Consider the following 24,038-nt stretch of genomic DNA (forward strand, 5'->3'; position numbering starts at 1 on the left):
TCAGTGAGAATGTGGAAAAAATGGGACATTAATGCGAGGTTGGCAAATTGTGAACTGATCCAATCAATCTGTAATTTGGAACTATTCTCAATGGGCAATTGACCTGTCATACCTTTTGATCCTTCAATACCACAACTATGTCTGAAACTTAAAGAGATCATAGAAAATAGAAAATGTGCAAAAATATATACAGCAGCCCTTTTGATGGTGGCAAAATATTGTAAATTAAGGTAATGTCTATCAATTGGGAAATGTCTGAATAAGATGTGGCATATGAATGTAATGGCATACTATTGTGCAATAAAAGTAATGAATGGGCAGATTTCAACAAACCAGGAAAGAACTGTATGAATTGAGGCAAAGCAAAATGAACAGAATGGATCAATTATGAATGACCCAGGTATTCCCAGCAACACAAAGGTCCAAGACAAGTTAAAAGACTCTTGAAGGAAAATGTTATCAATATTCAGATAAAGAATTGATGGACTCTGAATGCAGATGAAAGTATATTTTTACAATTACTTTATTCTTTCACATGTTTTTTTTCTTTTTGAACAGTCTCTTCTTCCACAACTGAGATAAATATGGAAATATATTTTACATGATAGAATATAAATACACTATCAAACTGCTCACCATCAGAAGACAAGGGAAGGAAAGGAGTGATGGAGAAAATTTTGAAATTCAAAATTTTGTAAAAATGAATCCTAAAATTTTCATGATTTTTAATTGGGGAAAAAATTAAAAACAGAATCATAAGGTTAAAAGACAAATTAGATTTTGTACGCAAATAACACCATTACAAAGTAGAACATGATAAATAAATAACACAACTATGGTATAGGTATTAAATACTCTCCACTTCCAGATTCTGGAAAACTCCACATAGTTTAGTCCCACAAGTGATGTTTTTGGTTTGTTTGTTTGTTTTGTTTTGCCTTTACTACTTCCAAAAGTACTCTTCTTATTGAGTCAAGAGAGCTTCCCATGATGCATTTAAATTCAAATAGCTCTGTGTGTCTGCATTTGGAGTCAAATATTATGGACAACTGCCTTTTCTTCTGTTAGAATTTTTTTATTATCAATGCAAAATAGGGTACATGTTTTTACAAGCAATTGACCAAGAAGCTTTTGTTTCAAAAATGACTCTTTCTCCATTTGGGAAACCAGAATAGAAACACCCACAAATTATTGGTATTATACAAAGCATGACCTTCTTTTGTCACATTTCAGCACATTACAACTGACAAAACTTGCCAAATAACTTTTCCAAATCATAGTCTCCTACTAAAAAGACATCAATATGAATCACATTATTTTAATTTACTTATTGGCTAAAAGGCCAAGCAAAAAAAAAAATTGTCTGCAACCACCCCCTACCCGTCCCCACTCACACCCAGTCATCATTTCCTGTCTCTGAATGGATGGTATTTAACTGTACTTAGCCCTCCTGTGTTGCCATTCTGCCTTCCCTGGGATGGTCAGTTGGTGGTTGCTGCCCCAGTCCAATTGCCAAAATGGTCCCCTTTTCCTTCACTGCCCAGCCAGGTACGCATTGCTTGGGAAGCAAGCCACAGAGAAAAAAAAATGGACTAACTGAAAAGTAAGCACACATTCTGGGGCTGATATCTTGGTCTTGCCAACTGGATGGGAGAGAAAATTCCAGAGACATTCAGTTTTGTTTATGAGTCATCAGAAAAAGCCAAAACTGGGAAACTGAAGAATAGAAGAAAGTGGTGAGTGGGCTTAGCCTGCACACATGTGTGCAGACACACACACACACACACATACATATACACATACACACATTCCCCCTCAGGGGAGCAGAAAGCATACAGAACACAAAGCAAATCCCAATGGGTCTTAGAGAACTGACTCTTTTTGGTTTTATTTGTAACTACAAGAAACCTCAGAGAAGGGCAGTTCAGAAACTAGAGAATACATTAATTCATTGAAGTGTCCATAAATTTGCATAAGCACATTATTAAAATTCCCATCAATTCTAAGAGCTGAGTGTGACATATTACTGCACCTGGTTCCAACAGTCAAAAAAGAAATAGCAAATTAAATGAAGATATCACCAATATTTTCTGTTTGACCCAGAAAGAGAAATTCATTTAAATAGCCCTTCCATTTTCATTGTCTCATCCCATTCCCCAACTAAAATGGAACAAGATGAAACTCGGTACACTCTTATAATATCATGTAGGGAAACTAATTTTTCCTTCAAGTTAATCTGTGCCAAAATTTGTTGGTGCAACAGGATGGTTAAATTTTTGATGTCTTGGAACTCCTGAATGATAGATGTAACACCATGAGGAGTAGAAAAGAGACTAAGGAAGATGATGACATTGGTTTGAACATTGTGTTCTATAAGGACTTTTACAGCCTCAATGGCAGTATTTCCAGTGCTTAGAATTGGATACATCAGCAGGACTTTTCTCCTATAAATGTCTGGTGGGAGTGGGTGGGAACTTGGCATAATAGATTTTGGCTCTTTGGGTCTCCTCATCACTTTGCATCAGAATCTTTCTGATTCAGATTGAGTGGCAGCAGTCCCTCACACCCTGTTCCATGGCCTCCCCACTTCTCATTATGCTGACCCCACAATTCCCCTTCTCTAGTTTCACTTCTTCATACTTATAACCCCTCATAGTGGTCACTGTACACTCTTTGTACTGCAGCTGATTCAGCCTTTCTTCCACAACAAGCCTAATCAAACGGTCCGCGGAAAACATGAAATCCACTCAACTGGCTGTCTTGTGCCGGATGATGGACTGGAGCTCCCAGATCTGATCCTTCATGGGGAGCAGTTTGAGCTGGGGCCCAGCAGGCAGGAGGGTTCCTGTGAATCGCCCTTCTCTGGGTGAGGGCCCTCCTCCACCTGGGGGCGGGGTACTTCTCCAGTTGGGGGTCCTCAGCAGAGTCCCCAGCCGGCCCAACCACGGCGCCATTGGCCACAGCCAGCTTGGCCGGGTCCCCCGTCAAGTCCTGGCTGGGCCTTTAACTGGCTTCTGGCTGCTGGGGGGTGGTGTGTGTCCAACTGCTGGTTGTATCATGGACAACTTTCAAGTGATATTTTTTAGCATCAATCTAGAGAGGAATTTAGAATAATTTTCACTTCAACATGGATTAAGTACTTTCTGTTTACAGGGAATTGTGTTATGTTACCAAGGAGGCAAAACTGTAGTCTTCTAAGAAACATATTATTCTGGTTTTTTTTTTTTTGCAAGGCAAATGGGGTTAAGTGGTTTGTTCAAGGCTACACAGCTAGGTAATTATCAAGGTCTGAGGTTGGATTTAAACTCAGATACTCCTGACTCCAGGACCAGTGCTCTATCCACTGTGCCACCTAACCACCCACTGGAAACATTATTCTGGATCATGTTTGGATGATTCTTATAGCACCATCACTGGAATTTTTCTCAACCCTAATTGAACCAAGTTCACTCAATGCCTCTCTAGTTAAAACAACAACTGCTTTTTCCTGTCTTCCTTATGGGAAGACTGAAGGAGCTGCCAGTTTAATAAGTTTCTCTTTTGGTCTTAGATAATTTAGGGGTTATGTCTTTTAATATATGCTACAAATAGTAAAATTTACTCACTTAATTTATATTTAATGCATCCCAGGAAATGTAAAAAGTGTTGGGTTCTCCCACAATTCCTGAAGTTTTCCTTACAAGAAAATCTCTTTTCAATTAGTGATAAAAAAAAAGCACATATGCTGGCAAACTCGAGTTTGTTTACATATGGTTGACTACAAATGGGGTTTTCAGGATAGCATTCTCGTTCCTTTGTGGCCTATGAGATATCTAAGACTTGAAAGTTAGAGATGCAACACCTGACATTCAAGCCCCCAAGCAGTTCATTTAAATGTCTTTTTTGGCATTTGTTTTGAGCATCAGAGTGATGGGAGACTGAGCCTTTAATTAAGTTCTCCATAGGTTCGATGAACTTTTCTCCAGTTAAATAAAAATGGAAAGTAAAATTCATCAGCAGGAAGATTTCCCCAAGCTCTTTATGTTCTAGTTTGAAAGTTTTAAGGGCTAATTTCATGGTGGGAAAAGAATAGGAAGGGAGCATTAATTAATAGAAATAGGAGGGCCTTTAGAAGTTAAAAAAATGCATTCCTAGATAGTGATTACAAAATGATCTTGCTAGAGATTAGAACATCATTTTGGTATATTTGATGTTGTAGATTGCACATTGATGCATGTGATGTTATTTCTTTTCCATTGTACTCCACATATTATCAAGAAGATCATCTACAGAGACTCTTCTCCTATGCTAAATACTATTCTGATCTTTCCACATAAAAATTTAACATACCAGTTGTTATTAGATAAAAGAGAAAAATTATAGATATATTGTATATGACTGGATCAAATATTTTGTTTTAGACTGGCTGCATTACCTGAGAAATTTGTTAGGCAAGCAAAATAGATTGACAACTTGAGTAGTGATCAATATTTATTCTTACTTAATGTTTGGCAATAAGATAATTTAAAATACGAAATCAGCTATCATTATCCCTTAGAGTCCCAAAGTAGTTTCAATGTAAATATTCATACTTTGCATAGAGAGATACTGTCAATCTATGTAAAAACTTTATCTTTTAACTAATATGTTTCAGGTTATAACATTCTTTCCAGTTAAACAAAGAATAACAAAAATAGATATAAATATAGGAATATTGACAGATATATTTATATATAGAGAGAATATCTATATATGATGTAATATTTACATAATTCTATATATACTACACATTGTATAACTATCTCTATCTCTATCTCTATCTGTCTGTCTCTGTCTCTGTCTCTTTCTCTGTCTCTGTCTCTGTATCTATATCTATATTTATATCTATATATGTTGCTCCTGAAGATACTGTGCAATGAAGTTTATGCAGCATATATAGCATATGTAGCATATATATATATAGTATTATATATATATAGTTATCTATATAGTGCTTATATATCAAAATTTAATGTATAAATATCTTCATCTATCTATTTATCTATGTATGTATCTATCTACCACCTTCTTCAAATCATAGCACAATATCTTCAGGAGCAATAACCTACATCCTCACTGATTTCACTTTCGCCTCTGGTTTTTATCTATGCTCTGCTCTACTCTCTCTTTCTCTCTTCTGTTTTCTCTGTTTTAAACTCTATGTCAAATCCCTAACAATTATTAAGTCAAGTCTCTATTCTCTGGGGTGGGGGGTCTCAATTATAGAAATAGATTATTGCCAACTTTTCAAGGAGGTGTGATTAAAGACTTTAAGTATAATAGGGAATGTTCATATCTTCCATAGGTAGCTGTCTGTAGGTGTTTACTACTCCTGGTCCTCTGCATTAGAATAGATGTGTTTAGCATCTCAGGAACTTAATTTGCCTTTAATAAATCCTGTTTTAATGCATAAGACTTCTCTAGTTTCCTGAAGATACAAGCTAAAATCACTACATCACAGGGAACTAAAACTAGTCAATTTTGTTAGGAAGGCTAAGATATCTATTGGCCTTTTACAAACCTTTGAGCACTGAGAAAAAAAGCAAACAAAAACATATTTTGTAAGACTATATATAAGGTATAGCATGATGTTTTTATGAAAAGAGTATTTCTTCCAAGTTAATCTGAATGCTAGTTAATCTGGTTAATATACAAAAAAGAAAGGATGAAAATTCCGATCACTCAGAAAACTTTCACTTTTATCTTTCAGTGTATATGATTTATTCCCTAGAGAATCCATTAATAGACTACCCTTGTCATTTAATTCTAAGGTAAGGGACACAGAAAAAATTCTAATTCTTAATAAAGTTTACATTTAAGTAGCCTAGAATTTGAAATGGCATCTTATTAAGATAAATGAGGTTAATAAGGAACTAAATCATTAACATTTTGTTATTTTTTCCCCTCCACTGATAGAAGTCAAATTTGCCTTGCTGAGGTGAAAGACCTAGAAACTAATTTCATAACAGGATTTTCTCAATAGATTTTTTGAATTTTTTTGATAACAGGATCTTCTTTTTAATGAAAATGCCTGAAAATTCCAAAAAGCTAAAGGAAATGACATTAAGCCTACATTAAAGTCCACATTTTATTTCCTTAGGTTATATTCACATGAGATAAGAGACTTAAAGAATAGATGGGAGTCAAGACTGTGATATGGGGAAGATTTGTTTAATCCATATCACCTTACTCAACCAATTCAATACATTAATCAAAAAACGTTCATTAAATGCCTATAATATGTCAGGCAGAGTGCTTAGGCAGGAGATAGAAAGATAAAAGGGAATCAGTTCTTTCTGTCAAGGAACTTAATATTCTACTGGTATTACCTCCAGAAAGAAACCTCTGCATTCACTGGAAAAAAAGTTTTAGAGAAATATTATTTTTCCCTTATTTTGTTGATCCTAGACTAACAGATTTAAAGCTGTTAGGGACTATGTAGTCCAATCTCTTAATTTTATAGGTGAGAAAATTAAGGCAGAAGGATGTTGTGACCAGACACAAATTACACAGTTAGCAAGAACTGGGATTTGGATCTTATATTATTTGATTCCTGAGTTAATGTTCTTCTTTACTTAAGGCAAATTAAATGACTTTTCAATTACTTGGTAATAGCAGTAGTAGTAAATTGGTATTCATTCATTCGTTCATTCATTCGTTTGTTTGTTTGTTTGTTTGTTTGCTTGTTTATTAGTTTTCGCAAGGCAATGGGTTTAAGTGGCTTGCCCAAGGTAACACAGTTAGATAATTATTAAGTTTCTGAGGCCAGATTTGAACTCGTGTACTCATGACTCCAAGGCCTGTGCTCTATCCATTGTACCACCTAGCCACCCATTAAAAACAGGAATAGCTTTAATCTGAAGCAAACTAGATGTTTGACTCTGGGTCAGTTACTTAAATATTCAGTGCTCTTAGAAACTCTCTACAATACCAAAATGGTGACAATTTACATAGATGTATAGATCAAGAAAATATTAATTATCTGGAAGCTCCTTATGTCAATAAAACCACAGGCTGAGGAATAGAAGCAAGATAGTAGAATAGTTGAAGCACCCAATATAATTTAACAAACATTATCTTCCATATTATTTTGAAAATGTCACATCAAGTCAACAAAAGTTCAAGGTGAAACATTTTTGCAGTCCAAGACTATTTAGTAGTTTGGCAAGAAAAGTCTGTGACATAGGATTCAGGAACAGTTTGGAATATGTGGGGTTTCAGTGGTGATTCTTTTTGGTTTTTTGCAGGGCAATGGGTTTAAGTGACTTGCCCAACATCACACAGCTAGATAATTATTAAGTGTCTGAGGCCAGATTTGAACTCAAGTACTCCTGACTGCAGGGTCGGTAGTCTATTCACTGCATCACCTAGCTGCCCTTCAGCAGTGATTCTTGAAGGGGATGAATAGGAGTGGAAGCCAGAACTTCAGGAGCTCTTAGCCCAAATATCGAAGGGGATTGGACAATTTCTCAGAAAGAAGATAGAAAGGACCCTATGCAGATATTGGGTACAGGACCATAGTTACTGTCTGTAGTTGTCCATAGTTATTTTTGAATTGCAGGACTATGGTGAAGAGAACCGCGATAATATGTGACTACAGGGGACCAAGGATCTTGATGACAGTTGCAAGGAGGAAAAAAATGCTTCTTGATGGTCAACCAAAAGGCACTTTGAATCCTGTTTCAGTCCCAAAGCAGGGAGAGGTATTACCTCAAAAGGACAGAATTGAGGGAACCTCTTCAGGACCAATGAAAGTTCTAGGGGTTGAGCCATCAGGGGAGTATGTGTCCTTGCTGGTTAAAGATCAGAAAGAAAGACAGGAGAGCAGTAAACATACCTATCCCTGATTACATTATCTTGAAAGCACAGAAAACTTGCCAGAACTAGCTCTGAAGATGACAATGTAAAAAAAAAATCTTATTCTTTCAACAGTGCCCTTTGAGGGGCAGAGATCAAAGTTAACATTAAGTTAAAATTTGAGTGTTGTTAAGAAAATGAGCAAATAATCACAAGAACAACAAGAGAATATGATTATAAAAGTCTACAGGTAAAATTAAGAAGACAATGATATCAAAAGATTAAAACCTCAAAAAATGCAAAATCTGCATAAATTCAATAAACATTGCTGGAAAAGTTGAAAAAAGTATTTTAAAAATCAAATTAGATAGCTAATGGAAAAATTAGGAAAATAAATGTTATACAAGAAGGGAATCAACAGCTTAGTAAAAAGAGGTAAATGATTAAAAAACAAAAATAATTAAGAAAATAACACCTTAGTTTATTGTAAGGTGGCACAAAAAATCCACTGACGAGAAAACAATTTTTAAAAAGCTTAAATAGACAAGTGGAAAAACATAGAAATTCAGTGAACAAATATTTCTTAAGGATTAAAATGATTATGGCAGAACTAAGATGATAGAGTAATGGCAAGGATGCTTCTTAGCTTGCCCAAATTACCCTCCAAAGATCTTTAAAATAAAATTTCAAAATGAATTCTGGATATAAAAATCAACTAAAGGAGAGTGATACAATTTTGTAGCCCAGCATAGCTTAGAAAATCAAGCAAAAAATATTTGTTTCATGGGGGTGGGGTTAGAGTAGAGTGCAGAATACTATAAAAAGAGTCAGTGCAAGCCAGCAGCAGTTTTGACAAGAGGGGAGAAGTGGGGGTGGTTAGGTGGCACAATGGAAAGAACACCAGTCCTGGAGTCAGGAGTAGCTGAGTTCAAATCTGGCCACAGAAACTTAATAATTACCTAGCTGTGTGGCATTGGGCAAGCCACTTAAACCCATTGCCTTGCAAAAACCTAAGGCAAAAATGAGAGGAGGAGTGAATTAGTGACAGATTCTGGAGCTCTCAACTCATCAGGGAGTCAAGCAACTAGTCAAAAAGAAATTACAGGGAATCCTTTGCTGAGTACAGGACTCTGTTGCATTGCCTCTATATGGTTCTGCATTGCAGTGAGGAGGAGCATCAACAGGAGAAGAGACTCTGATAACAGTTCGAAGGTGGGATGATTTTTGGGGTAGTTCACAGACTAGGGCATAGACCAAAAGAGCAGTGAGTATAATTGACCTCGGGTAACATCACCATAAAGAACTGAAAATTACAGATCCTTAGAATTAGTTCTGAATACAGCAGCACAAAAATTATGAAGCTTAAAACATTGAAAGGAAAAATGGGGGGGGGTTGTGTTACAGATAGTGCTTGAACATTACTCTCAACCAAATTGACTCAAAGAGGAAATAAAATACATATGCAATTTGGTATAGAAATCTATTTTACTCTATAAGGAAGAAGGAGGGGAAATGAATAAGAGAAAGATGGTGACTGACAGAAGCAAACACAGATTGGGAGAGATAGTGGTCAGAAGAAAAATACTTTTCAGGGTAAAAATAGGGAGAGACAAGGAAAAGCAGGAGGAAAAAAAACAAATGAAGGATAATAAATAGTTAGTAATCATATATGAATGTGAATGGGATAAATTCATCAATAATGTGGAAGCAGATTGAAGTTAGAAAAAAGAAAGCAAAAATATGCTGTTTACAATAGCACAAAAGAGAAAGAAGGCAAAAATAGATTTAATTGAAAGAAAAGCAGGGAAACTACATCTTGCTAAAGGGCAGCATAGACACAACTAATAGCAACACCAAAAAGAATACAATCCAAATTATTTAAAGGTAAAATTAAATAAGTTAAAGAAGTAAATAGATAGGAAAACTATCCTAGTGGGGGACCTCAACTTTCCTTTCTCAGAACTATATAAATATAACCATAACAAAATAAGTAAAAAGTTAAAGTGATGAATAGAATTTTTTAAAAAATAAGATAGGCTTTTACAGAAAACTAAAGATAAATAAAAAGAAAATACCTTTTTTTCTTATATGTACATGACACATTCACAAGACTGATCATGTATAAAAACCTAACAAATAAAGGCAAACATATACATGTATATTCATATTAAATGAATACTTTAAAATCATAACTCAATAAATTATATTCAATAAAATACTATGAACAGATTAAAATTAATTTAAAACTAAATAATTTATTCTTTTTTTTTTTAGGTTTTTGCAAGGCCAATGGGATTAAGTAGCTTTCCCAAGGCCACACAGCTAGGTCATTATTAAGTGTCTGAGACCGGATTTGAACCCAGGTACTCCTGACTCCAAGGCCGGGGCTTTATCCACTACACCACCTAGCCGCCCTAAATAATTTATTCTTAAAGAAGAAGTGGGTAACAAAAAAACTGGATGAATCATAAAAACAGGCAATGATTTGCACAAAGTGAATGACAACTGTATGACAAATTAACAAATTTGTGGGATGTGACCAAAGCAATACTTTGTATAAAATTTACATAATTAAATGAAGATGAAATATGAACCTACTATGTACTACTTTATTCAATATATACTACTAAATCTGAAAACTGAAATGAAAAGGATAAATGTTCTTAAAATATGAATTATCCAAATTAAGCATAAAAACAATAGAATATTCAAATAATACTGTATTAGAAAAAGAAATAGGATAAGTCATCAATGAACTAAGAAAAAAAATTTCACCAGGACTAGATGAATTCATAAGTACATTTTGCCAAATATTAAAGAACTATTAATTTAAATACTATACAGACTATTTGGAAAAATAAATAAAGAGTCCTAACATGTTCTTTTTATAACATATTTTTTAAACCAGAAGAATAAGATCAAAAACAGAAGAAGTAGATACAATAACAATTTTCCTAACTGATGCAAAAATTTAATAAAATATTAGAAAGATTACAAGAGTAATACATACACTATGAACAGGTAGCATTTATATCAGAAATCCATAGATGGTTCAATATTAGGAAAATTCTCAACTTGTCTAATGAAATCAAGTTAAAAAATGAACAGAAATCATATAAGTAGAGATTTCTGGCCAAGAAGACAGAGAGAAGCCAGACACTGTTTTAAGCTTTCCTGGTTTTCCCTCAGAACCAATATGAATCAAGCCTCTTAAAAGGTTTTAGATCAACAGAACCCTTAAAAGGACAGAATGAAACATCTTCCATCAAGGTCTGTCATAAGGCCAGATTGCAGAGAGCAGAATCCCAGAGTACTAGTGGCTAATGTGAGGCAGGGGATTAACTTTGAGATGGGAGTGGAAATCTTTGCAGTGGGTGGTGGAAGGACTGGGAAATATTAGATGGTCTGGAAGACCTGAATCATTAGCCGCCAGCATTTTTCTGGGAGGGTCTGGTGGTGTCCAGTATAAACACAGGAACTGCCTGAAGTATTCACACTGGAAATACCAGAAGTCTGCTGCCTACTTCTGGTGTTTCCAACCCTGACTGCCCAGCCCTGTGACTGGTTGCATGGAAGCACCCCAAATTCAGCTCCAGGCAGAGGGAGTAGGCAACTGATATTATCAACCTAGAGAAAACTTCTGGGGTTCCTTACTGCTTGATCCACTGAGCAACTAGCAGGGAAGTTCCCAACTCCATTGAACAAGGTTTCTAAGTTTATCAGCACTGAAGATCTGCAAACCAGTCCCTCCCTGAACACAGGACCTTGGGGGAAGATAACGAATCACAAAATGAATAAAGACCAGCATAAAGTAGGTTCTAATATATCTTATCTTGGGGATATGGATGATAATATTTGTCTTTCTTTCTCAATAAGACTATGACATTAAGGGAGATGATACCATTACAAGCACATGAATTGGATTTGAGTGGTGGAGGGGTGCTGTGCTAAGTCACTCAGTCTTATTTTCTCCTCCAGAATCATCTGGGTCCAATGGCCAGGTATTAATCAGGATGACTGGAGATGTTCTTCCAGGCAATCAAGGTTAAGTGACTTGTTCAAGGTCACATAGTAGATGGCAATTGTCTGAGGCTAGAGTCAACTCCCATTGTCCTGACTCCAAAGTCAATGCTCTATGACTGTGCCACCTAGCTGCCCCCATGGGCAAGGGAGATAAGGACATTAGCTCAGAAAATTAAGACAGAAGAGACTGTAAATGTGAAAGTTCATAGAAGAATACGAGTTAGCATCCAGTCTAGAGAGACATCTAAGACACCAGAAAGGAGTTTTAAAATTCAAATGGACATTTGAGAAAATAAATTCAAAAGAAAAAAAATCAACATGCAAGATAAAATTAACATCCATCAACAAAAAATGACAGAAGAAATAAATCCATTAAAAATACAGTTGGACAAATGCAGAAAGAAAATAATTCCCACAAAAACAATTGAGCAAACAAAACAATTGCAATTTGTTTAAAAATAGAATTGACCAAATGGAAAAGAGAGTACATTAACTAAATGGAGAAAATGGTTCCCTGAAAAATAGAATGGGATTATTGGAAGCTAATGCCTTCATGAGACATCAAAAATCTGTTAAACAAAACCAAACAATCCCTAAAATAGAAAAAAAAAAAATCTAAAATCCCTCATTAGTAAAACAACTAACCTGGAAAATAGATGCAGGAATGACAATTTCAGAATAATAGGACTACTTGAAAAGCTTGATCAAAAAATATCCTGAACAGCATTCTTCAGGCTACAGTTAAGGAGAACTACTGTGATATCCTGGAATCAGAGGAGAAAATATTCAGTGAAAGGAGTCATCGATGACCTACTGAAAGGGATCCCAAAATGAAACACCAAGGAATATTATGGCCAAAATCTAGAATTATCAGACCAAGGAGAAAATTTTGCAAGCTGACAGAAAGAAGAAATTCAAATACCAAGGGCCATTTTCAGGATTACAAAGGACCTGGCTACAACAACATTAAAGGATCAAGGGCACGGAATATGATATTCTGGAAAGAAAGGGAATTTGGATTACAAGCAAGAATCAAATATCCAGAAATATGGAATTTTCTCTTTCAGGGAAAGAGATGGATATTTACTGAAATAGGTAACTGTTAAAATTTACAATGGGGAAAAAAACAGAATTGAACAGAAAAGTTTATCTTGACTTCTGACCAAGATGGCAGAGAGAAGACAGTTATAGTTCTAAAGTCTCCTGATCTTTCCCCATCTATGATATGAAACAAACCTCTTAACAGAAATCTGATCCACAACACCCAGAAAGAAAAGCCAGGAGAAAGAACATCTACCTCAGAATTTGTTTTCCATGGTCTAGGGTGAGTCAGGACACAGAGGGAAGAGCAGCCACAGATCAGCCTCATTGGTGGTGGGGTTGGAGCCCTGGGAGCCTGAGGGCAAGAGAACCAGACCTTCTTATTCAGCAGGGCTAGAGCCTGGTCGACTGTTGGGGCTTAGGTCAACTAGGGAGCAGAGGCATTGCTGTTGGCACTGACTGTCTGAAGCTTGCCAACATGGCTGGGGGGGGGGTAGAATTCCGGTGCAAGAGAGCTGTGGACACCATCCCTGGGCTCCTCTGGTCAGGAGGAGCTCTGAGTCCATGCCTCAATTTCAGCTGAAGCCCCTTCCCTGAACAAACCATTACAGACTAGTTCTGCTCCAAGCACAGGTGTATGAGCAGCAGAGCCACCTTGGCTGACAATAGAAGGAGGGATGACCTCACCCCAAGGTAGAGCCCACCACTCAAAAGTATTTAACAGCTTCAATCACCCACTCCAGGCTAAGGGAGAAGTCTTCAATAAAGGTCACAAACACTCCAGAGAAAGCAACCAGCACCTCCTACTGGTCAGAGGGAGAAATTGCGCTCAATGAGCAAATCCTCTAGCACCCCCTACTGGCTAGCTGGAGATATTGAACTCAGTGAACAAAACTCTGTGAACAAGCCCCTCCCCAACTCAAGGTCTTAGCAAAATGAAGAAAGGTCAGTAGAAAGGTGGATCCATGGAAAAGTTTTTGCAAGGAAAAGACCCTAACTTTGAGAGACCTAGGAACTCTGAGGAGAATATGATCTGGTTGCCAGCATGAAAGACTTCCTTGAAGAAATAAGGAAGGAGTTTAAAAATTAATTAGAAAATTTGGGACAGTTCAATTAACACATTGCAACAAGAAACCAAATCATTGGAAAATACAATTGTATAAATACAAAATGAAAATAATTCCCTCAGATCCTCAACTGGGCAAATGTAAAAAGAAAATAATTCTCTGAAACCCTCAAGTAGTCAAACAGAAAGCTTTTTAAAAGGTAGAATTGACCAACTGGAAAAGGAGTTGCAAAAGGTATATGAAGAAACTCCTCTCTAAAAAAAATGTAGTCTGTGACAACTAATGACTTCATGAGACAGCAAGAATCTGTTAAATAAAAACAAAAAATAGAAGAAAATGTAAAATACCTCATCAGCAAAACCACGGACCTTGAGAATAGATTGAGGAGTGGCAACCTGAGAATTATTAGACTTCCTGAAAACATTGGAGAGAAAAAAAAAGCTTAGATGTAATATAACCAGATCCAATGAAGTAAAATGGCCCTAATATCATGCTGCCAGAGGTCAAAGTAGTTACTGAAAGAAAACATAGATCCCCTCCAGAAAGACATACTAAAATAAAAACAACAAGGAATATTGTGGCCAAATCCCAGAACTATCAGATAAAAGAGAAAATCCTGCAAGTAGTCAGAAAGAAACAATTTAAATACCAAGGAGCCACAGTAAGGATTATGCAAGACCATTAAGGCATCAAAAATCCTGGAACAGGATATTATGATAAGCAAGAAAGCTTGGAATACAGCCAAGAATCCACTATCCCACAAAGCTGAACCTTCTTTTTCAGGGGCAAAGATGGACATTTAAAGAAATGGAAGAATTCCAAAAATTCCTGATGAAAAGACCAGAGCTAAATAGAAAATTTGGACATCAAGTAGGTGTTTCAAAAGACACATGAAAAGGTAAAAAGAGAAGGGGGGGGTAAAGAAAAAAAGTGCTATCCAATAAGTTGAAATTGGCTTTATCCCAAGATGGGAAAAAGACTCTCATAACTCTTGAGAATTGTAACTCTAGCAGAGAGATTAAACCTAGCCAGAAGTGATGGACACTCATGACTTGTCTATGAGACTGCTACCCACTGGGATGAAACTGGGTATAACCCCACTTGGGAGAAACATTGTAATAACTCTCAATAACTGTAACTTTACTAAATAGAATCTACTTAGCTAGAAGTGATGGATACTCAGAATTTTCTATGATTCAGATAGAATGATTTAAAAACACTACCTCCTTCAAAAGGGGGACAGGAAAAGATGGGAGGAGGGAGGGATTGAATGGGCTAAATCTCATTACACTGAGAAGAACAAAATACCAATGGTAATAGAGAGGAAGAACGGAGGAGATGAGAAACACCTGAATCTTCTTCTCAGCAGACTTAGCTTAAAGTCAAATTACACATATACTCAGCTAACTTAAAAAACATCTAACCTTTCAAGTATTAAAAGGGGAAAAGCTAAGAGGGGATGGAGAAAGTGAGGGGAAGGAAAAAGGGGAACTAACAAAAGGTAGGGAAGGGAAAAGGGAAAGGGGAAAGGGGAAAGGAAAGGGAGGTGGTGGATGTAGTAGGGCAAGCACACTGAAGGGATTGGTATTCAGAAAAAAATACTGGGGAGTAAAGAAAAAAGGGTGGAAAGGGAAAATACAAGCAGTGGGAAAGTAGCATGGAAGGCAATAACAAATTAGTATTTATAACTCTCACTTACAACATAAGCATAAAGCACAGTGGATTAAAAACTACAATCCTACAATATGCTACTTACAAGAAACTCATTTGAAGCAGAGAGATAAATATAGAGTAAAGGTAAATGGTTGGGGCAAAATATATTTTGCTTCAGCTGAAGTGAAAAAAGCAGGAGTAGCAATCTTTATCTCAGACAAAGAAACTGCAAAAATAGATAGCATTAAAAGAGATAATGAAGGAAACTATATCCTCCTAAAAGGTACCATGGACAATAAAATGATTTCAATACAGAATATATATGCACCCAATGGGATAGCATCCAAATTCTTAGAGGAGAAGCTGAAAGAACTATAGGAAGAAACAGACAGCAACACTCTACTGGTGGGAGACCTTAACTCTCACTCTCAGATCTAGATAAAGCGAATCATAAAATAAACAAGAAAGAAGTTAAGGAGGCAAGTAGATTGTTAGAAAAACTAGATATGATAGAATTATGGAGGAAATTCAATGGGGATAGAATTGAATATACCTTTTTCTCTGCTGTACATGGGATTTATACAAAAACTGATCATGTACCTGGATACAAAACCCTAATGATCAACTGCAGATAGGCAGAAATAGTGAATACATCTTTCTCAGATCACAATGCAATAAAAGTCATATACAATATTGTGTCAGGGAGTTATTGACCTAGAACAAATTGCAACTGAATAGCCTCATTTTAAAGAATGAGTGGATGAAAAAACAAATTATAGGAAGAATTAATTATTTTATCCTAGATAATGACAATAATGAAACAGCATACCAAAACCTATGGGATTCACTCAAAGTGGCTGTCAGGGTATATATTATATCTTTAAATATTTACATGAATAAATTAGAGGAAAAAAAGGAAATAAACAAACTAAATATACAACTGAAACAATTAGAGAAAGAACAAATTAAAAATCCCCAATTAAATACAAAATTGGAAATTCAAAAAATTAAAGGAGAAATTAATAAAATTGAAAGCAAAAAATCTACTGAATTAATAAATAAAACCAAAAGTTGGTTTTATGAAAAAAATAAAAAAAAATGATAAAACTCTGGTCAATTTGATTAAAAAAAGAAGAAAACCCCAAATGCTAGTATCATAAATACAAACGGTGAATTCACCACCTCTGAGGAGGAAATTAAAGCAATAATTCAAAATTATTTTGCTCAACTCTGTGCCAATAAATTTGATACTCTAAATAACATGGTTGAATATTTACAAAATATAATTTCCCCAGTTTAAATGAAGAGGAGATTAAATATCTAAAACCCCTATCTTGGAATAAGAAATTCAACAAGCCATTATTGAACCCCCTAAGAAAAAATCTCCAGGGCTGATGGATTCACAAGTGATTTCTACCAAACATTTAAGGAACAATTGGTTCCAATTCTAAATAAACTCTTTTGAAAAATAGAGGAAGTTGGAACTCTGCCTAACTCTTTCTATGAATCCAATATGGTGCTGATACCTAAACCAGAAACTGTTACAACAGAGAAAGAAAATCATAAACCTATCTCTCTGATTAATATAGATGCAAAAATCTTAAATAAAATCTTAGCAAAATGTTTACAACAAGTTATCACTGGCATAATACATTTTTGCCAAGTAGGATTCATCCCAGGAATGAAGGGTTGATTCAATATTAGGAAAACTTTTAGTATAATAAATTATATCAACAAAAACCCTATCAGAAATTATATGATCATATCAATAGATACTGAAAAACTTTTGACAAAATACAGCAACAATTCCTTCTAAAAACAGTAGAGAGACTGCAGGAATAAAAGCACTGTTCCTAAGAATAATAAGCAGTATCTATCTGAAACCATTAAAAAGCATTATATTCAATGGAGAGAGTCCAGAAGCATTCCCCATAAGATCAAGGGTGAAACAAGGATTCTCATTATCATCACTACAATTCAATATCGTATTAGAAATGTTAGGCTTCAGCAATTAGAGAAGAAAAAGAAATTGAAGGCATTAGAATTGCGAAAGAAGAGACAAAACTCTCACTCTTTAGAGATGACATGATGGTATCCCTAGAGAATAACAAGAAATCATCCAAAAAACTACTGGAAACAATTAGCAATTTTAACAAAGTTGCTGGATATAAAATATGCCTTCATAAATCCTCAACTTTTCTATATATATATATATATGACTAATAAGATGCAGCAGGAAGCGCTAGTAAAAGAAATCCCATTCAAAGTAACCTCAGACAATATAAAATACCTAGGAATACCTCAGAAACTTTTTGAAAACAAGTACAAAACATTTCTCACACAAATAAAATCAGACTTAAATAACTGGACAAATAACAACTGTTCATGGATAGGACTAGCAAATACAATAAAAATGACAATTCTACCAAAATTGAACTATTTATTTAGTGCCCTACCTATCAAAATTCCAAAAAAAAATACTTCAATGAGCTAGAAGAAATTGTAAATAAATTCATATAGATAAATAGTCAAGAATTTCCAGGGATTTAATGGAAAGAATGCAAAAGAAGGTGTCAGCCCTATGTGATCTAAAATTATATTATAAAGCATCAATCATCAAAACTGTCTGGTATTGGCTAGGAAATAGTGGTGGACCAGTGGAATAGACTAGGTGCAATAGCAGGAAAAGATTATGGCAATCGGCTATTTGAAAAACCCAAAGAGTCCAGCTATTGGGATAAAAACTCTCTCTTTGATAAAAACTTCTGGGAAAATTGGAAGTTAGTATGGAAGAAACTTAGATTAGAGCAATGCCACACACCCTATACCAAGATAAGATCCAAATGAATACAGGATTTAGAAATAAAAAACAATACTATAAGCAAATCAAAAGATCAAGGGCTAGTTTATTTGACAGATCTATGTATAGGAAAGCATTTTATGACTAAGGAAGAGATGGAGAACATCACTAGAAACAGCCTAGATGATTTCGATTACATTAAATTAAAAAGCTTTTGCACAGATAAAACCACTGGACCAAGATCAAAAGAAATGTAGTAAACTGGGAAACAATCTTTATAAGTGATGTTTCTGTCAAAGGATTCATTTCTAAAATATACAGAGAATTGAGTCAAAAAATGTTTTTTGTTAAAAAAAAGACATTCAGGGGTGGCTAGGTGGTGGAATGGATAAAACACTGGCCTTGGAGTCAGGAGTACCTGGGTTCAAATCTGGTCTCAGACAAACCTAAAAAAAAAAAAGTCATTCCCCAATTGATAAATAGTCAAACGATATGCAAGGGTAATTTACAGATGAGGCGATTAAAGCAGTTCATAGCCATAAGAAAAATTGCTCTAAATAATTACTTATTGGAGAAATGCAAATTAAAGCTTCTCTGTGGTACCACCTCATACCTCTCAGACTAGCCAATATTACCAGAAAGGATATATGATCATTTTGGAAGGGTTGTGGGCAATCTGGGACACTATTACATTGTTGGTTGAGCTGTGAAATCATCCAAACATTTTGGAGAGAAATTTGGAACTAAGCTCAAAGAGCAACAAAATATTTATACCCTCTGATCCAGCAATACCACTACTGGGTCTATACCCTGAAGAGATAATGAAAAGGGTAAAAACATCACTTGTACAAAAATATTAATGGTAGCCCTGTTTGTGGTGGCAAAGAATTGGAAATCAAGTAAATGCCCTTCAATTGGGGAATGGCTTAGCAAACTGTGGTATATGTATGCCATGATACACTATTCTATTAGACATCAGGAGGGACAGGAATTCATGAAACTGTGGAGGGATTTGCATGACTTGATTATGAGTGAGATGAGTAGAACCAGGAAAACAGTCTACACCCTAACAGCAACAGGGGGGCAATAATCAACTTTGCTGGACTTGCTCATTTCATCAGTGCAACAATCAGGCACAATTTTGCACTGTCAGAAGTGGAGAATACCATCTGTGTCCAGATAAAGAACTGTGGGGTTTGAACAATGTCCAAGGACTATTTCCTTTAATTTAGAAAAAAAAAAACTTAGATGTTATTTTCTGATCCTTTCTTTTTAATAATTTTTAAATTTTTTTTTGCAAGGCAATGCTGTTTAGTGGCTTGCCAAAGGCCACACAGCTTGGTAATTATTAAGTGTCTGTAGCCAGATTTGAACTCAGGTACTCTTCACTCCAGGGCTGGTATTCTATCCATTGTGCCACCTAGACGTCCCTTATTGTCTGATCTTGTTATCTCTTATACTTTATGTTTCTTCCTTAATGATATGATTTCTCTCTCATCACACTCAATTTTGATCAATGTACAACATGGAAACTGTAAAGACTGACAAATTGCTTTCTGTGGGGAGTGGGGGGAGGGAAGTAAAATTAGCGGGGAAACTGTAAAGCTCAAAATAAATGAAATTTTTAATAAAAATAAATGAAAAGTTTATCTTCAGAAAGGTGATTCAAGAGATACATGAAAAGGCAAACTGGAAAAGTAAAAAGACTGCTATTGAATGCAATTAACTTGGTTACAACCATACCTGGGAGGAAGATTCTCAAAACTCTTGAGAATTATAACTCGCTTAGAAGCAATATATTTAGGCTGAAGGTATGGACATTTGTGGTATGTATATACATGATTTGGATGAAATAATTATTAAAAAATAGGATATTAAAATGGGAGGAGTTAAAAGAGATGTAAGTAAGGGGGGCGGTAGAATGAGATTTAATCGCCTTACATGAAAAGGTGCAAAAGACCTATTGCAATAGAATGAAAGAATGGAGGAGGTGATAATAATCTGAATCTTAGTTAACTCAAAGAGGGATTAACACACACACACACACACATGCACATATACACATACATGCACACACTAATTTGAGTTTAGAAGTTTATCTTACCTTTGAAGTATTAGGAGGGGAAAAGGGAAGGAGGAACTGATAGAAGGGAGGGAAGTGAGAAAGGAAAAAGAAAGGGGAAAAAATGGAGGATAGTGGATAGAAGTGGGAAACACATCGAGGAACACAGTATTCAGAAGCAAAACATTGGTGAGGATGGTTAAGGTGAAAGGAGAGGAAAATATGAATGGAGGTGATATAGCAGAGAGTGTAATAAAGAATTAGCAATTATGACTGTGAATGTAAATGGATTGTATCACCCTATAAAATAGAAGTTGATAGCTGAGTAGATTAAAAAACCCAAATCAACAATATTTTGATTACAAGAAAAACATTTCAAGCGGGGAGATACATATAAAGGTAAAAGACTGGAGTAGAATATATTATGCTTTAACTGAAGTAAAAAAAGGGTGACAGTCATTTCAGACAAAACAATTTCAAAAATATACCTCAGTAAAAGAGATAAGGAAGGAAAATTCATCCTAAAGTTACCATAGACAATGAAGTAATATCAATGCTAAATGTGTATGCACCAAGTGATATAGTGTCCATATACTTAGAGGATAAGTTGAATGAGTTATAGAAAGACATGTACAACAAAACTCTCCTGGTGTGGGACCTCAACCTCCCTCTCTTAGAAACAGATCAGTCTAATAATAAAATATACAAGAAAGAAGTTAAGGAGATTAATATAATGCTAGAAAAATTAGACATGATAGACCTTTAAATAAAAATTGAATGGGAATAGAAAGGAATATACTTTTTTCCTTAGAATATATGTCCAGTACACAAAAATCGACCCTGTCCTAGAACATAGAAACCTAATTATTAAGTACAAAAAAGGCAAAATTATTGAATATGTCCTTTTCAGATCATGATGCAATAAAAATCATGTGCAACATGGGGCCATGAAGAAATAAACATAAAACTAATTGGAAACTTAATAACAATTTTAAACACTGAGTTGATGAAATTATAGAACAATGTAAGGGAAGTAATAAATTAAAATAATAATTCAGAACAATTTTGTCCAACTGTATGCCAGTAAATTTAACAATCTAACTGAAATGGATGAATATTCACAAAAATATAAACTGCTTAGGTGAAAAGAATAGGAAATTAAATAATTAACCTCATTTCCTAAAATGAAATTGAACAAACTCCTAATGAACTCCCTAAGAGTTTCATTCAAAGAACAATTAGTTCCAATTCTATATACATTATTCAGAAAAGTAGGTAAATAAGGAGGTCTCCCAAATTCCTTCTATGACTTCAATGTAGTTTTTGATACCTAAACCAGAAAAAGTCCAAATGGAGAAAGAAAACTATAGACCAATTTCCCTAATGAAGGCAAAAATTTTAAATAAAACATTAGGGAAATGATTACATTAAATTGTAACAAGGATAATACACTATCATCAAGCAAGATTTATAGCAGAAATGGAGTTGATAAAATATTAGGAAAACTATCAGCACAGTTGATCATATCAATTTAGAAAACTAACAGAAGTCATGTGATTATATTAATAGATGCTAAGAAAAAAAACCTTTGATAAAGCTTTTCTATTAAAAATTCCCATTAAAAGACTAGGTGTGGGGGCAGCTAGGTGGCACAGTGGATAGAGCACCAGCCCTGGAGTCAGGAGTACCTGCGCTCAAATTTGGCCTCAGACACTTAATATTTACCTAGTTGTGAGGCATTGGGCAAGCCAATTAACCCCATTGCCTTGCAAAAACCTTAAAAAAAAGACTAGAGTGCTTAGGAATGAGTGGAATGTTTCAAAAAAACAATAAGTATTGTCTATCTAAAACTATCAATAAGAATTATATGTTATGGATATAAGCTAGAAGCATTCTTAATAAGATCGGGATGAGAGGCTGAAATAATGATGCCTCTTATCACTGCTATCATTCAATAATGTTTTAGAATTGATAGCTTTAGCAATGAGAGAAGAAAAAGAATAGGAAGGAATTAGAATCTGTAATGAAAAAACAGAATTCCCATTCTTTTCACATGATATGAGGGCATATAACTCTAGAAAACTATCTAAAAATCTTCTGGAAACAATTAGCAATTTAGCTAATTCACAGGTTATAAGATAAATCCACATAAATCTACTTCTATGTATATAACTAACAAGATATAGCAGTTAGATGGAAAGAGAAACCCCATTTAAAATAACTGCACACAATATAAAATACTTGAGAATCTACCTGACAATGCAGACCTTTGAAACTACACCAAAACCACTATAAAATATTTTTCATACAAATAAAGTCAAATCTAAATAACTGGGCAAATGTCAATCACTCATGTGTAGGCCAAGTCAATATAATAAACAACAATTCTATCTATATTAAATTATCTTTCTAGTACCATAGAAATGAAACTTCCAAAAATTATTTAGTAAGCTAGAAGAATAGAAACTAAATTCATATGGAGCAACAAAAAGTCAAGAATATCAAGGGAATTGATAAAAATGTAAAGGAATATGGTCAGGCTATACCAAATCTAAAATTATATTTAAAAACCATCAGTCATCAAAACTATTTAGTATTGTCTAAAAATAGACTGCAGATCAGTGGAATAGATTAGGGGCAAAGGAAATGACAGTAAATTAATATAGTAAACTATTATTTGATAAATAAAAATAAATCTATTATTGATGAGGATTCTAGTTTCTGCGATAAAAATTCACTCTTCAGTAAAAATCTCTGGGAAAACTAGGAGATACTATGACAGGAACTAGGCTTAGGCTATCATCTCACATGCTATACCAAGATAAGGTCAAAATGGGTGCAGGATTTAGAAAGAAAAGGTATTATTATAAGCCAATTAAAAGAACACAGAATAGTTTGGCTGTCAGATCTATGAAAAGAGAATCAATTTATGGCCAAAGAAGAGTTAGAGAACATTATAAAAAACATATTAGATAATTTTGATTTCATTTAATTAAAAACATTTTTGCACAAACAAAACCAATGCAACCAAGATTAAAAGGATTATAATAAAATTTTTTAAATTGAGCTTCTTTGACAAAGGACTCATTTCCAAAATATACACATAAATATGTCAAATTAATAAATAAAAAGTATTTCCCCAATTATTAAATAATGAAAGGATAAGCAAAGGCAATTCTCAGATGAAGAAATCAAAAGTATCCAAAGTCATTTAAATTGCTCTAAATCATTATTAATTACAGAAATACAAATTAGAACATCTCTGTGGTGCCTCCTCACACCTCTTATATTGACCATTGTGACTAGAAAGAAAAATGATCAGTGTGGGAGAGGTTCTAGTAAAAGTGAAACATTAATTTATTTTTGGTGAAGTTATGAAGAGATACAAAATCTATGGAGAACAATTTAGAATTATGTCCAAAGGACAATAAAACTGTCCATACACTTTGATCCTACAATATCACTGCTGGGTTTAATGCTGAAGTGAACATAAAACAGGGTAAAAAGCCCTCAAGTGGGGGGTAGAGCCAAGATGGTGACTATAGAGGATCATCTCTTAGAAGCTCTCTCATAAAAC

At 34.8% G+C, this 24,038-nt stretch overlaps 1 pseudogene; it reads right to left on the minus strand.

Moving 5' to 3' along the window:
• Nucleotides 1-2,231: 2,231 nt before the first annotated feature.
• LOC141494154 (uracil phosphoribosyltransferase homolog pseudogene) lies at nt 2,232-7,560 on the minus strand (annotated as a pseudogene).
• Between the last annotated feature and the right edge of the window lie 16,478 nt (nt 7,561-24,038).

The sequence above is a fragment of the Macrotis lagotis genome, chromosome 7 (genome assembly GCF_037893015.1).
Source record: "Macrotis lagotis isolate mMagLag1 chromosome 7, bilby.v1.9.chrom.fasta, whole genome shotgun sequence".
Lineage (NCBI taxonomy): Eukaryota > Metazoa > Chordata > Mammalia > Peramelemorphia > Peramelidae > Macrotis > Macrotis lagotis.